Raw genomic sequence first — 14,261 nt, 5'->3', positions numbered from 1 at the left:
TTTGTATTAAATTATATTTTTACTGGTAACAAAGTTGAAAAAAAAAACCTTTCATTTTGAATTCTTTTTTTTCTTGGTTTTTGTTGTTTTTAGTTATATAAAAGAAGCCAGCATTAAAAAAGCACATATGGAAATAAATACTAACATCTTACTAAAAATTGTATTTTTTCTATTTTTATGAATGAAGAATGAATATGAATGAGGACATTGTTTTCAATAAAGAAAAAATACAACTTTTCTAGTTCATAGATTATTTAGATTTTTATTATTTTCTCAGTAATAGAACTTAATGGCTGAACACATTGGAGTATATCTTAAAATTATCCAATAAAATTATACTGAAAATCAGTGTAGTTATCTTACTTGAACAAGAGGCATTAATTGTCCAAGTCAGATATTTTTTCATTTGGGAGCTGAATTATATGCCATTAAGCCACATCCTTTCTTCTTTTCATTAAAATCTTCATCAATTAAACTATATGTAGTTCATTTATGAGAAAGTTTTATGGGGGCACGTGGGTGGCTCAGTGGTTGAGTGTCTGCCTTTAGCTCAGGTGTGATCCTGAGTTCCTGGGATGGAATCCCACATGGGGACTCCACAAGGAGCCTACTTCTCCCTCTGCCTATATCACTGCCTCTCTGTGTCTCTCATGAATAAATAAAATTTTTAAATAAAAAAATTAAAGAAAGTTTTATGAAACTGGTAATATCCATTTGTCTGCACAATTGGATCCTCAAATGTATTAAAAATAAGGATGTCTTGAGTAATCAAAAATAAATTTGCAACTGTTTCAGAACACTTGTTTTCAACCAGAAGAGAGAAAGAGGATGAAATTATCTTAAATATTTTATAAATAATGTTTATTTATTTATGATTTCATATTCAGGAATACTCAGATTAATGAATACAATTTATTTCTACTTTAGGATTTTGCTAATTATTGACTAATTATTTGAGGAAATAGAGGTCCAAATTCAACAGTGCCTGTTTAATGCATGAAAATTTGATAATAACTATTTAATAAATAATACAGGATTTCAGAAATCTAAATATCATAAAACTTAATAATTTCATATGAAATGCCAATGCTGTCAACTGCTAAGAAACTGAGGAAATTATATTTAAGTGAATATATAAATATGAGGTTTTAAAATATAGGCGATAGAATAAAAAGTATGGTATGATACAGTTTATGTACATATAGTCATTTGAATGTTTTAGAAAAAAATGCACCAAAATATTAGCTGGAACTACTACCTCTGGTTGTTAGAATTTCAGAATTTCAGTGATGCTTCATATCTCTAAACAGTAGCATGTAGCATGTAGGGCTTTCCCTTATTCTAGGACTCTGCTAAAGCATGAAATAAACTTAGCGACAGACTTAGTGATGGAAGAAAACAGTCCAGAATTTACCTTCAGTAGTTAAAATGTTTAAATTCAAATTCACTTCCAATTTTTCTTCTCATTTTTTCTTTTCTTTCTTCATAAATTTATCTAGAGATCTTTCTTCCCAAGAAGAGAAAATATATAATGGTATAATAATGAGCCAAAATTGACTGTAGGTAGTATCATGGACTATTTGAAGGGAGGCATCAGTTTACTAAGATAACAGACCTTCCCAAAAGCAAGATATTGTTCAATAGATCAATTTTGTACTGTAATCCCAGGACTTGTCAAAATGTAGTCATGTGCTTTTAGCTGGGGTAGCCCAACAAAGAATAAAACTGGAAATATTCGGTGAAACTGGCCAGCTTTGACTTCTACATATGATATTTGCTATTGTGAAATCTAAAGTAGGTCTGAAACAGAATAAGCATAGTGGCGAAGCTTAGTAGTATACTTTAAAAAATAGTGTCTACAATTGAGATAACCCCCAAATAATATAATCTATTCTATAGTCCTTTTGAAAACTCTGTTTTTTGTGAAAGGCTAGAGACAAAGGCAACCTTATACACAAGGTCCCCAAGTTTTATTACTATGGACATGAGAACCTCTCTCTCAGGTATAATAACATACAGGTTTCTAGACTTTTGACTTTCATATCAGTTGCTTTGTTTTCTCTCTAACAATACAAATTGTGAATTAAGACTGATTACTCATATACCAGCTGGTTTTTTTTATAAGGAACTAGTTTCAAAGGAAGCTTAGTAATAAGCAGGAATATGATGTATTGTCATTGAAGTGGAACTTTGAATTTCCACATTTATTTTTTAATGAAGATTTTATTATTTATTTGAGAGAGAGTGCATGAGTGAAGGAGAAGCAGAGAGAGAGGAAAAAGCAGGGGAGTCCGCTGAGCAGGGAGCCTGATGTGAGACTGGATCCCCGAGACCCTGAGATAATGCATGACCTGAGCCAAAAGCAGATGTGTAACTGACTGAGCCACCCATGTGCCCCCATATTTCTTAACCTAATTTAAAATGGGAATAACTGTGGTCAATATGAGATCTGTCACTTTTAAGTTGAAATTCTGATATTATATAATGATGAATCTAGTAAAGACAAAATCATAAACCTAAATAAAATGGAAAGTAATAATAAAGAAGACAACTTGAAGTGACAAAGAGCTATGTAAAAAAACTAAAGATAGTAAAATAGTTCATGCCCCTCCCCCAAATAACACTTTAGGCATATAATTTTAAAGTGTGTTACAGAAAAATGTCAAGAAACAGGTAATTCTTTTTTTAAAAAAATTTCTTTGTTGGATTTAATCAAGACATAATATTAGTTTCAGGTGTACAACATAGTGATTCAACTTCTCTATATGTTATGCTGTGTTCATCAAAAGTATAGCTGTCACCATACAACACTATTACAGTATCACTGACTATATTCCCTATGCTGTATCTTTTTCCCCCATGACTTATTTACTCCATAACTGGAAGCCTGTACATCCAACTCCTTTTCACCTATTTTGCTCAGTCTTCTCACCTGGTTCCCTCTGGCAGTTTGTTTTCTGTATTTATAGTTCTGATTCTACTCCTTGTTTCTGTATTTGTTTTGTTCTCTAGATTCCACATATGAATAAAATCATATGATAATTCTTAATTTCATAATTTCATTTATCTTATGTATTTTCTCAGGGTTCACTACACTTGAGAAGTCCATATCCTGAATCTAGTTGTGAAAGTCAAAAGTAAACAAACACTTACTTCTCCCTCACATTTACTCTACAATAGATAAACTTTGTAAGTTAATTTCTAATCATCCCTCAGATACACCTGATACTTATTCATCATTCACTCTAAAATGCTAGCCCAGGGTACCAACTTCTGTCTCCTAGACCATTACAATAGATGAGTAACTGTTTATACTTTCCCAATTCCTTTAATCTGTTATTCATAGAGTGACCCAGATAACCTTTGTAAAATTTTAATCTTATAATTTTCCATCTATGCTTAGCATCCTTCCACGGACTCAATTTTATCTTATAATAAAAAATCGCATTGCTTTTTTAGACCATTTAAAGGTCTTTCTCTTTTAGCTTTGTCTCTCCACTCTCTTTGTTTCTGTCACACTGGCCTTCTATCAGTTTTTAAACAAGATGTATTACCTAATTTTCTAGCATATATGCATATTAATATTAATAGCTATTAAAACTCAATTAAAATTGATAAAGATAAAGATAAAAATTTCAAATTAAAGGAAGGTTTGAAATGATTAATACACTTATGAAAAGATTCTCAACCCTGATAAATGAAAATCAAAGAATAAATACCATTTTTAAATGATAAGATGGACATTCTTAAAAGTGACAATATCCAGAGTAGGCTATCTTGTGAAAAGAGTGGAATTTTTCTTACATCATTGATAAAAACTCATTAGTACTTGCTTCTTTGGAGAAAAATTGCTTGGTGTTTAAAGCCCATACTCATGTACAACTTGATATAGCCAGCATCCTACAGAAATCGCTGCATCATACATAAAATACCTTTATCATATTTTTGATATTATATAGTAGCTCAAAATTAGAAATGAAATAAATGTCCTTTAAAAACTAAATAAAAGAATGAATTTCATGGTAAATACATTAAAAATTAGCCCTACCATATTTCTAATTTATCAGAGCAGACTTCCTGGAGGGCAGAGAATGGATAGCCCAGGGAGGAGATATTTCATCTTATTTTTTTTTTAAATCACATTTCTTATTTTCCACCCTCTAATTCCTTTTGAAGGTAAAAATGAACCCTTAAGCAATTTTTAAAGCACAACCCACCTCAGACATACCCCAAACAAACAAATCTGTAGCGACCTGGAAATGCTATTCTTTTATGAATTGCCCCCCACCAATTCCTAATTTCTCTTTAGGAATATACTTGTATTTTCAGAATGCATACATAGCTAATATATTTGCGCTTTATGTTTTATTTTAATTATTGACCAAATTTACTTGCAATTAAACAGTATTATTATTTCTTTGAGTTCTTAAAGTAATTATACTCACATGTAATAAAGCAGGAGTGGGTTAATTGAAGTTATTGTTAATTGCATTAAAAATGTCAAGACAGTTAAGAATTTTAGATACATTTCCTTACTGTATAGTCACATCCACCAAGAAGTTCTAGGGTGTGAAATTGAAGGGAAAGTGTGGGAAACTGGTGTCACTTTTGAAACACAATCAATATGATAGTATTTTTAGTTAGATAATTAAAGAGTTGGGGCCAAATTAAACATAGTCACATATCCAACATTGATATAAAAATTGAAATATACTAATAGTAAGCAGACAGACCTGGATACGATCTCTTCCCCTGAGGATTTACACCAACTTCTCTGTCTCTTTCAGTGCTTCTCAGTTCTTTTACCTCTTCATCTCAGTCACAAGTACCTTGCCTCCTCCCAGAATAATTATGCTGCCCTAATGCCCAAATCTCTCAAAAGCTCTTACAATGGTAACATCATTGTTTCTGTTGTTCTACCCCCCCAACTATTTTTTTTTCTTTTTATCTCTTACCAATCACGTTTTATCAGGAAAGACTGATGGCTATTCTGCGAGAATATGTCCAGAAAGTTACCACCACTTATCATTTCCCCTGATGCCATTTTGTGCATGCTTCTATCATCTATTATCTGAATTATTCCAATTACCTCTTAATTGGTCTTAGTTTCATCTTGTCCTCTGTAGATCATTGTCAGTAACAGCTATATTTCACTTTAAATATAAGTTAGAATATATCGGTCTTCTGTTCAAAATACACCTAACTTGGAGGAAAAAAGAGTTCATACAGGTATAATAATAGGACTCCAACCCAAAGGACCACCAAATATGATTCTAGGATCACTGTGTTCTTTTCTCTCTCTCACTTCACCACAGCCACATTTACTGGGGGAGCATATGAATTATTTTTTAAGCAATTCTTTGCTATAAGATCCTCACTAATATTTCAGCTTTTCAGTGAGATCTACCCTGAGCCTCCTATGTAAAAATATAAACCATGGAGACTCTTCCCTTTCCTCTTCGCTGATTTATTTTTCTCCCTTACACTTGTCAACTTCTAATACAGTATCTGTGACAAATTATATTTTCCAAAGGGAGCACAACATTATTTCCCATCCCATATACTCATCTGCAGCATAACCTTGGTGGATTCTAATTGCCTGCCTCTTGAATTAGAACTGGCAAGCAAATGACTTCTTGATGTATAAATGCAAGAGGAGTCATGTTCTGGGATTTCCATGGCTCTGTCATAAAGAATCTTGTCACTTTCACTGAGTTATTTTAGGATGCTTGTTTTTGGTTCTCTCTCTCTTTGAACTTAACCTCCATGCTGTGTGACATTCAAGTCACATGGAATGGTCAAATGTATATGCATCAATCCATACCTCCACCTCAGCTGATGGTTGACATTCACTGCCAGACATGTGAGTGAACCCTCTTGGATATCCAGCTTAGTCAAGCTTTCTCATAACTGCTGAAGACTCAACAGACAATTGGCTGCAGCTCCATGAGAAATATCAAGCAAAAAATGTCCATCTGAACCCAGACAACCCACAGATACCTAAAAGATAAAAATACTTTTTAATATATACTTGTTTTTTGTTTCCTTAAAAAAAATTGATTGATTGATTGATTGATTGATTGATTTTGAGAGAGAGAGCACACTGGGTGGAAAAGGCAGAGGAAGGGGGAGAGAAGGAGACTCCCTGCTGAACACTGAGCCTAATGTGATGTAGGGCTTGATCCCACAACCCTGAGTTGACCTAAACTGAAATTTAGTTGGGCACTTAACTGACTGAGCCACCCAGGCACCCCTGTTTATTTGCTTTTAAACACAGTAATAGATTGCCACTATTTATCATGCTTATTGTATATTGGCCTAATAAGATGTAAGCCCCAAGATGGCAGGACATTTACTATATATAAGTATTGCTACCTCGGCTTTCTTTTGTCATTTGTTTGCATGATAAATGTTTCTCCATCCCCTCATTTTCAATCTGCAGGTGTCTTTTGGTCTGATATGAGTCTTTTGTAGGCAGCATAGAGTTGAGTCTTATTTTTTAATCCACTCTGTCATCCTGTCTTTTGATTGGAGCATTTAGTCCATTTATATTCAAAGTAATTATTGATAGATATGTATTTATTGCCATTTTTTAACTTGTTTTATGCTTGTGTTTATAGATTTTCTCTGACCTTTTCTTCTCTTACTCTCTTTCATGGTTTGCTGGCTTTCTTTAGTGATATACTTGAATCCCTTTCTCTTTATTCTTTGCATATTTTACTCATTAGTTTCTTCCCCCAAATTCACAATCTCCAAAAATGTCCCTACCCAGTCCAAGTAAGCATCCTCTCTTCCAGATCTAGTTGTCAGTGACTTTATTTTTCCTCTCTGCTACACCAGTCAATCTATTAGCAATCTGGTTAACTACTTACAAATTTTGTCTTGTCAGACAGTTTCTCATCATTTCCAAATTATTCCCAAGTTTAAACCACCATTATTGCTTACATTTAGTTAATCTCCCATTATTCTTTCTACCTCGGACTTCTGTTACACATTCTCCAAAGAGGAATAAAATTAAATCTCCTAATGAGATGCTTCTTTATCAAATCCCTTCAAAACCTTCTTAAAAATAGTTAGATAAAAATGCAAAAATCTTACTTACTTTACAAAGTTCTTCAAGATAATATACCTGACTTCTTCAATGTTTCCTGTCAATGCTGTTTTTGCTCACTGTTCTCTAGTTAAAACAATTACTATGTGTTTTTGACAAAGCATCAAGCATGACCCAATCCAGGATTTTAGATTCTGCATCAACTCTTGGCTTTTCATAGTCTATGCCTTCAAATTTTCCATAATTTTCAGTCTACTCATTCAAATTATCCATAAACCTGAAGATTACCTCTATAAAGAAACCTTCCCTAACTGCAGTATCCAAATGCCATGCTTTACATCAGTTGTCAGCAAACTTATTGTTAAGACGCCAGATAGTACAGTAAGTATATTAATCTCTAATGTTCATATCTATCACAACTACTTAAACTTAGTCATTGTAGCATGAAAGTAGCCATTGGCAATATGCAAGTAAATGAGCATGTCTGTGTTATGCTGTAAATAAAATATTATTTACAAAAACAGGCAGCTAACTGGTGGATCATAGTTGGCTGACACCTTTTCTACATTGTTGGCATATTTTATTGTTTTTCTACAATTTGTCTACCTAACCTTGCATTATATGTTTATATTGTTTTGGTTTATTGCTTGCTTTTCTGTTGAATGTAAGCCCCTGAGGGAAGATGATTTCTCAGTTTTGTTAATTGCTCTGTCATAAACATGTAAAACAAAGCCTCAAACATTATGAAACTTCAATAAATATTGGCTGAATAAATGTATACATGAATGAGTCCATTGAATATTTAATCCAAATGTGAAGAAATTCTAAGAACCTACTCAGTCTTTTGATAATCTTAGACACTACCATTTTTTTTTTAAAGATGTTATTTATTTATTCATAAGGAACACAGAGAGACAAAGAAATAGGCAGAGGGAGAACCAAGCTCCCTTCAGGGAGCCTGATATGGGACTCAGTCCCAGGACCCCAGGATCATGACCTGAACCAAAGGTAGACACCGAGCCACTGAGCCACCCAGGCGCCCAAGACACTAACATTTTTTAAAATATTTTATTTATTTTTTCATGAGAGACACACAGAGAGAGAGAGGCAGAGACACAGGCAGAGACCATGCAGGGAGCCTAATGTGGGACTTGATTCCGGGACTCCAAGATCACGGGCTGGGGCCGAAGGCAAGCGCTAAACCACTGAGCCACCCAGTGATTCCCCGACACTACCATTTTTAACAGTCACTCTTCATAAGTCTTAATGAAGGAAATTGCTAGTTTTAAGAAGTTGTTGCTTTGTTGTTGTTGTTGTTGTTGTTTTTAATCAACATTGTGAATGCTCCAGATACTCCATTTGTTGAAATGATATTCCCTGTTTTTTCATTGGTACAACAGTTATTTTCTGTATGTAAATAACTCAATCTCTTTGGTTACCTTACACAATAAGGTCCTTTCTTAGGCACTAAAAAGCTACGAGTAAGATGTGCTAACTTACCAAAATGTATTCTGAATCGTTGATATGCAAATAGCTAATTTTAAAACAATGCTACTAAAAATAAATGTCATATTCTTAAAAATGTCTTCCAACTATGTTCTGGTGAATAAGGTTCAATTGTTTTATGTTGCCTTCTCAATAAACATCATTTTTGCTATTTGATACAAAGAGTATTTACTAATCTTTCTTGGAGTTCTGGCTTTTTGCTCTTAGGGGGCTACTTCTATGGAACATAAAATGTAATTCTAACTATGAAGAGCAGAAAAAAGAAAATGTCTATGTTGTGTTTGGGATGCAAGGTTACAGGAAATTTTAAGCAATCTGGGGTGTGAGGACTAATAAAATTTAGTGAATGCACACAAGGTAATAACACTACATTTTGAAGTGAAGGAATACTACAGCTCTAGAAATTATTCATTTAGCATAATTAAAACTTTATATCTATTGAATAACAACTCCCTATTCCAAACCCATCCTCCGCCCCTGGTAACCACTACTGTAGTCTCTGCTTCTAGAGTTTACTTTTTTAGATCCCTCATATAAGTGGAATCATGAAGTATTTGTCATTCTGTGACTGGATTATTTCACTTGTATCTTTGAGAGATTAGAGTAGATTAACCCAAATGAGGTGCTGCCAACAATGATTCCAAGTCAGAAAAAAAAATCCACAAAAGGTTTATATTTGGACTTTTTGGATAAAGAAAGATAGCCAGTAATATGTTTTGAAACAAGGGTGTAATATAATTTTAACTTATAAATATTTATCTGGGTTCTATGGGTGAATGTGCTTGAGGGTCAAGAATAGATGTAGAAAGTCAAGTTAAAAAGTTACTGCACTTGTGCAGGTGAGACATGATGGTAATTTAGACTATAAAGAGGCACTTAAAGTAGATCTAAGGAGAATCCAGACACACTTGAAGCAAGAGTAGAAATTGATTATCCACATGCACTTTGGAGGCAGAGAAGTTACAGTTTAAATTTTTATTTTATCACTTATTAGGTATGTATGCCTTAACATGTTTTTGGCTAAAATTTGAATTATTAATTTCTAAATTATATTAGTATAATAATAGTATTTACATCATAAGGTTATTGTGTGAATTAAGTTAGTTAATATTTGCATTTTGTCTATGCGAAGAATGTTGTATGAATATAGGCTACAAATATGGCCATTTTAATAATATAAATCATAGGACTTAATAATATGGATGTGGGATTTAGGAAAAGAAGGGAGACAGGTGTGATTCCAAAACTTCAAGACTGAGAAGCTAAGTGACTAGTGGAGGCACTTAATGAAGATGACAGCCTGAAGGAGAAAAATATGCCAGGGTTATTGAGGAATATGATGATTTTAATTTTAGATAATAATATCCATCTCCCAGGTATTCTACTAGGATTAAGTAAAAATAAAATGAGGCATGTTTCACATCTCAGAACTTGCCAAGTATTAGATAATGTCTTGTTCTTCTATATTTCTCCTTTTCTAAATATTTTCTTCATTCTTCATTTTTATCAGAATACTGTTCCAGCTCTTGTCCCCCTCTCATACAACTTTAGCCATTTTTTTCCCTCCACATACCTATAAATTGAAAAAAAAAAGTGTTCCTCTGAAAACTATAAATATTTCTCTCTCGATTATTGTTTTCATAGGTTAAAGCCTGGTCTATATAAGGTTAAATTCCTCAGGTGTGAATAAAGCATTCTGTGAACTTTTATGACACTATTATTTTTTTTTCATTCAACCTAACAATTTTCAAATTCACTTAATACTTGTTGCAATTAACTTTTACAAATCCAACAATTAGTTCATATTTGTTAATATGTTTTAAATTTTTCAGTTAATATTTATTTGCAATTTAACATTATTATATATCAAAATAAAATTTTCTTATATTCTAAACTACTTCTCATTATATGTTACCAAATGTCCTTTTTGAAAGTCTTCATTGATTCCTGTACATGTGCATTTATTTACTCATGTCTGTTCCACACCAGTTGTCTTCAGTATGCTTTCAAAACACAAAATTTATAAGGTCATTACGTAATGTGTATTGAACACCTACTTTTTAGGTCAGACACTGTTTTAGGTTCTTAGAATGGTTCAGTACACCAAAACCAAATACAGTTGAGTTTACATTTTATTGTAGGTAGGTTGCACTAAACTACAAAGAATAGATTTAAGCTTTATTTTTAGAGTCTAAATGCTATGGAAATAATAGCAGTAAAAAGAGAATCAGGAATTTGCGGCTACAGAGCTAGTAATTTAATTGTAATTTAAAGGAGAGCACAAGATAACTCTCATTAATTTAACATTTGAGCAAAGACTTGAAAGAGGTAAAGGGTTTAACCTTGGAGCTATCTAAAGAAAGATTATTCTAGACAAAGTAGACATCCAGTGCAAAAGATCTAAGGAGAAACAGTAAGGGGACAAGTATGACTTGTCCCCTTAAGGGCTGTGGCATTCAGCATAACTGAGTTAATAGAGAGTAGGGAACCTAAGTTTTTAGTGAACTTTGGAAATCAAATGTTTTCTGTAAAAAGTGCAGTAGGAAATAATTTTTGACATTTACAAGCTATGCAGACTCTGTCATAACTGCTCATTTCTGCAAATGTAGCATATAGAATCACAACTCAAAAGTTGCACTACTAGTTATTTATCCAAAGGATACAAAAATACTGATTTGAAAGGACACATGTACCCAATGTTTATAGCCACAATGTCCGCACTAGCCAAAATATGGAAAGAGCCCAGATGTCTAGGGACAGATGAATGAATAAAGAAGATGCGGGAAAAAGATTATTCACCATAACCAAGTGGGATTTATCCCTGGGATGCAAGACTGGTTCAACACTCATAAAACAAACAATGTGATAAATCATATCAACAAGAGAAAAAACAAGTACCATATGATCCTCTCAATAGATGCAGAGAAAGCATTTCACAAATTATAGCACCCATTCCTGATCAAAACTCTTCAGACTGTAGGGGTAGAGGGAACATTCCTCAGCATCTTAAAAGCCATCTACGAAAAGCCCACAGCAAATATCATTCTCAATGAGGAAACACTGGGAGCCTTTCCCCAAAGATCAGGAACAAGACAGGGATGTCCACTCTCACCACTGCTATTCAACATAGTACTAGAAGTCCTAGCCTCAGCAGTCAGGCAACAAACAGAAATAAAAGGCATTCAAATTGGCAAAGAAGAAGTTAAACTCTCCCTCTTTGCAGATGACATGATACTGTACATAGAAAACCCAAAAGACTCCACCCCAAGATTACTAGAACTCATACAGCAATTCAGCAGTGTGGTAGGATACAAAATCAATGCCCAGAAATCAGTGGCATTTCTATACACTAACAATGAAAATGACGAATGAGAAATTAAGGAGTCATCCCATTTACAATTGCACCCAAAAGCATAAGATACCTAGTAATAAACCTAACCAAAGAGGTAAAGGATCTCTACCCTAAAAACTTCAGAACACTTCTGAAAGAAATGGAGGAAGACACAAAGAGATGGAAAAATATTTCATGCTCATGGATTGGAAGAATTAATTTTGTGAAAATGTCAATGCTACCCAAGGCAATTTACACATTTAATGCAATCCCTATCAAAATACCATGGACTTTCTTCAGAGAGTTGGAACAAATCATCTTAAAATTTGTGTGGAATCAGAAAAGACCCCGAATAGCCAGGGGAATATTAAAAAAGAAAACCATATCTGGGGGCTTCACAATGCCAGATTTTAGGTTGTACTACAAAGCTGTGATCATCAAGACAGTGTGGTACTGGCACAAAAACAGATACATGGATCAATGGAACAGAATAGAGAACCCAGAAATGCACCCTCAACTTTATGGTCAACTAATATTAGACAAAGGAGGAAAGACTATCCACTGGGGGAAAAAAAAGACAGTCTCTTCAATAAATGGTGCTGGGAAAATTGGACAGCCACATGCAGAAGAATGAAACTAGACCATTCTCTTACACCATACACAAAAATAAACTCAAAATGGATGAAAGATCTAAATGTGAGACAAGATTCCATCAAAATCTAGAGGAGAACACAGGCAACACCCTTTCTGAACTTGGCCACAGCAACTTCTTGCAAGATACATCCATGAAGGCAGGGGAAACAAAAGCAAAAATGAACTAATGGGACTTAATCAAGATAAAAAGCTTCTACACAACAAAAGAAACAGCCAACAAAACTAAAAGACAACCTACAGAATGGGAGAAGATATTTGCAAATGACCTATCAGATAAAGGGCTAGTTTCCAAGATCTATAAAGAATTTATTAAACTCAACAGCAAAGAAACAAACAATCCAATCATGAAATGGGCAAAAGACATGAACAGAAATTTCACAGAGGAAGACATAAACATGGCCAACAAGCACATGAGAAAATGCTCCACAACACTTGCCATCAGGGAAATACAAATCAAAACCACAATGAGATACCACCTCACACCAGTGAGAATGGGGAAAATTAACAAGGCAGGAAACAATACATGTTGGAGAGGATGTGGAGAAAGGGGAACCCTCTTGCACTGTTGGTGGGAATGTGAACTGGTGCAGCCACTCTGGAAAACTGTGTGGAGGTTCCTCAAAGAGTTAAAAAATAGATCTGCCCTACAACCCATCAATTGCACTGCTGGGGATTTACCCCAAAGATACAGATGCAGTGAAATGCCAGGACACCTGCACCCCGATGTTTCTAGCAGCAATGTCCACAATAGCCAAACTGTGGAAGGAGCCTCGGTGTCCATCAAAAGATGAGTGGATAAAGAAGATGTGGTCTATGTATATAATGGAATATTCCTCAGCCATTAGAAACAACAAATACCCACCTTTTGCTTCAATGTGGATGGACCTGGAGGGTATTATGCTGAGTGAAATAAGTCAATCGGATAAGGACAAACATTATATGGTCTCATTCATTTGGGCAATATAAAAATTAGTGAAAGGGAATAAAGGGAAAGGAGAGAAAATGAGTGAAAATATCAGTGAGGGGGACAAACATGAGAGACACCTAACTCTGGGAAATGAACAACAGGTACTGGTAGGGGAGGTGGACGGGGGTTGGGGGTGACTGGGTGATGGGCACTGAGGGGGACACTTGGCGGGATAAGCACTGGGTGTTATGCTATATGTTGGCAAATTGAACTCCAATAAAAAATAATAATAATAAAAATAAAATTAAATAAACAGAAACTTAGAAAAAAAAGATGTGGGATATAGACAATGGAATATTACTCAGCCATTAAAAAGAATGAAATCTTACCATTTGCAACAATGTGGATGAAACTAGAGGGTATTATGCTAAGCAAAATAAATTAATCAGAGAGAGACAAATACCATATGATTTCATTCATGCGGAATTTAAGAAACAAAACAGATTAACATAGGGGAATGGAAGGAAAAATAAAAGAAGATAAAAACAGAGAGGGAAGCAAACCATAAGAGACTCTTAACTATAAGAAACAAATGGGGTTGCTGGAGGGAAGGTGGGTGTGGGGATGGGGTAATTGAGCGATGGGCATTAAGGTGGGCACTTGATGTAGTGAGCACTGGAGCTTATATGCGACTGATGAATCACAATTCTACCCTTGAAACTAATAATACACTGTATTTTAACTAAATTGAATTTAAATTTTAAAAAGTAAATTGAGAAGTTTTCATCTGGAAAAAAAAGTCATGGGCAATG

At 34.1% G+C, this 14,261-nt stretch overlaps 2 long non-coding RNA genes across 3 annotated transcripts in view; one reads left to right on the top strand and one right to left on the bottom strand.

The window, feature by feature from the left end:
* Nucleotides 1-14,261, bottom strand: part of LOC140608048 (uncharacterized) — a 110,224-nt gene that overhangs the window by 26,209 nt on the left and 69,754 nt on the right. For both annotated transcript variants that reach the window (XR_012009996.1, XR_012009998.1), the window contains 2 exons: nt 5,825-6,000; nt 5,090-5,203 (listed from right to left, as the gene is read on the bottom strand). This is a non-coding gene — a long non-coding RNA (uncharacterized lncRNA). The remainder of the gene's footprint in view (nt 1-5,089; nt 5,204-5,824; nt 6,001-14,261) is intronic.
* Nucleotides 1-14,261, top strand: part of LOC140608047 (uncharacterized) — a 144,987-nt gene that overhangs the window by 86,556 nt on the left and 44,170 nt on the right. The window lies entirely within an intron of this gene.

Source organism: Canis lupus, chromosome 17 (genome assembly GCF_048164855.1).
Source record: "Canis lupus baileyi chromosome 17, mCanLup2.hap1, whole genome shotgun sequence".
NCBI lineage: Eukaryota > Metazoa > Chordata > Mammalia > Carnivora > Canidae > Canis > Canis lupus.
Note: the sequence above shows the minus strand (reverse complement) of the source record. Positions and strands in the feature narration are given on the sequence as shown.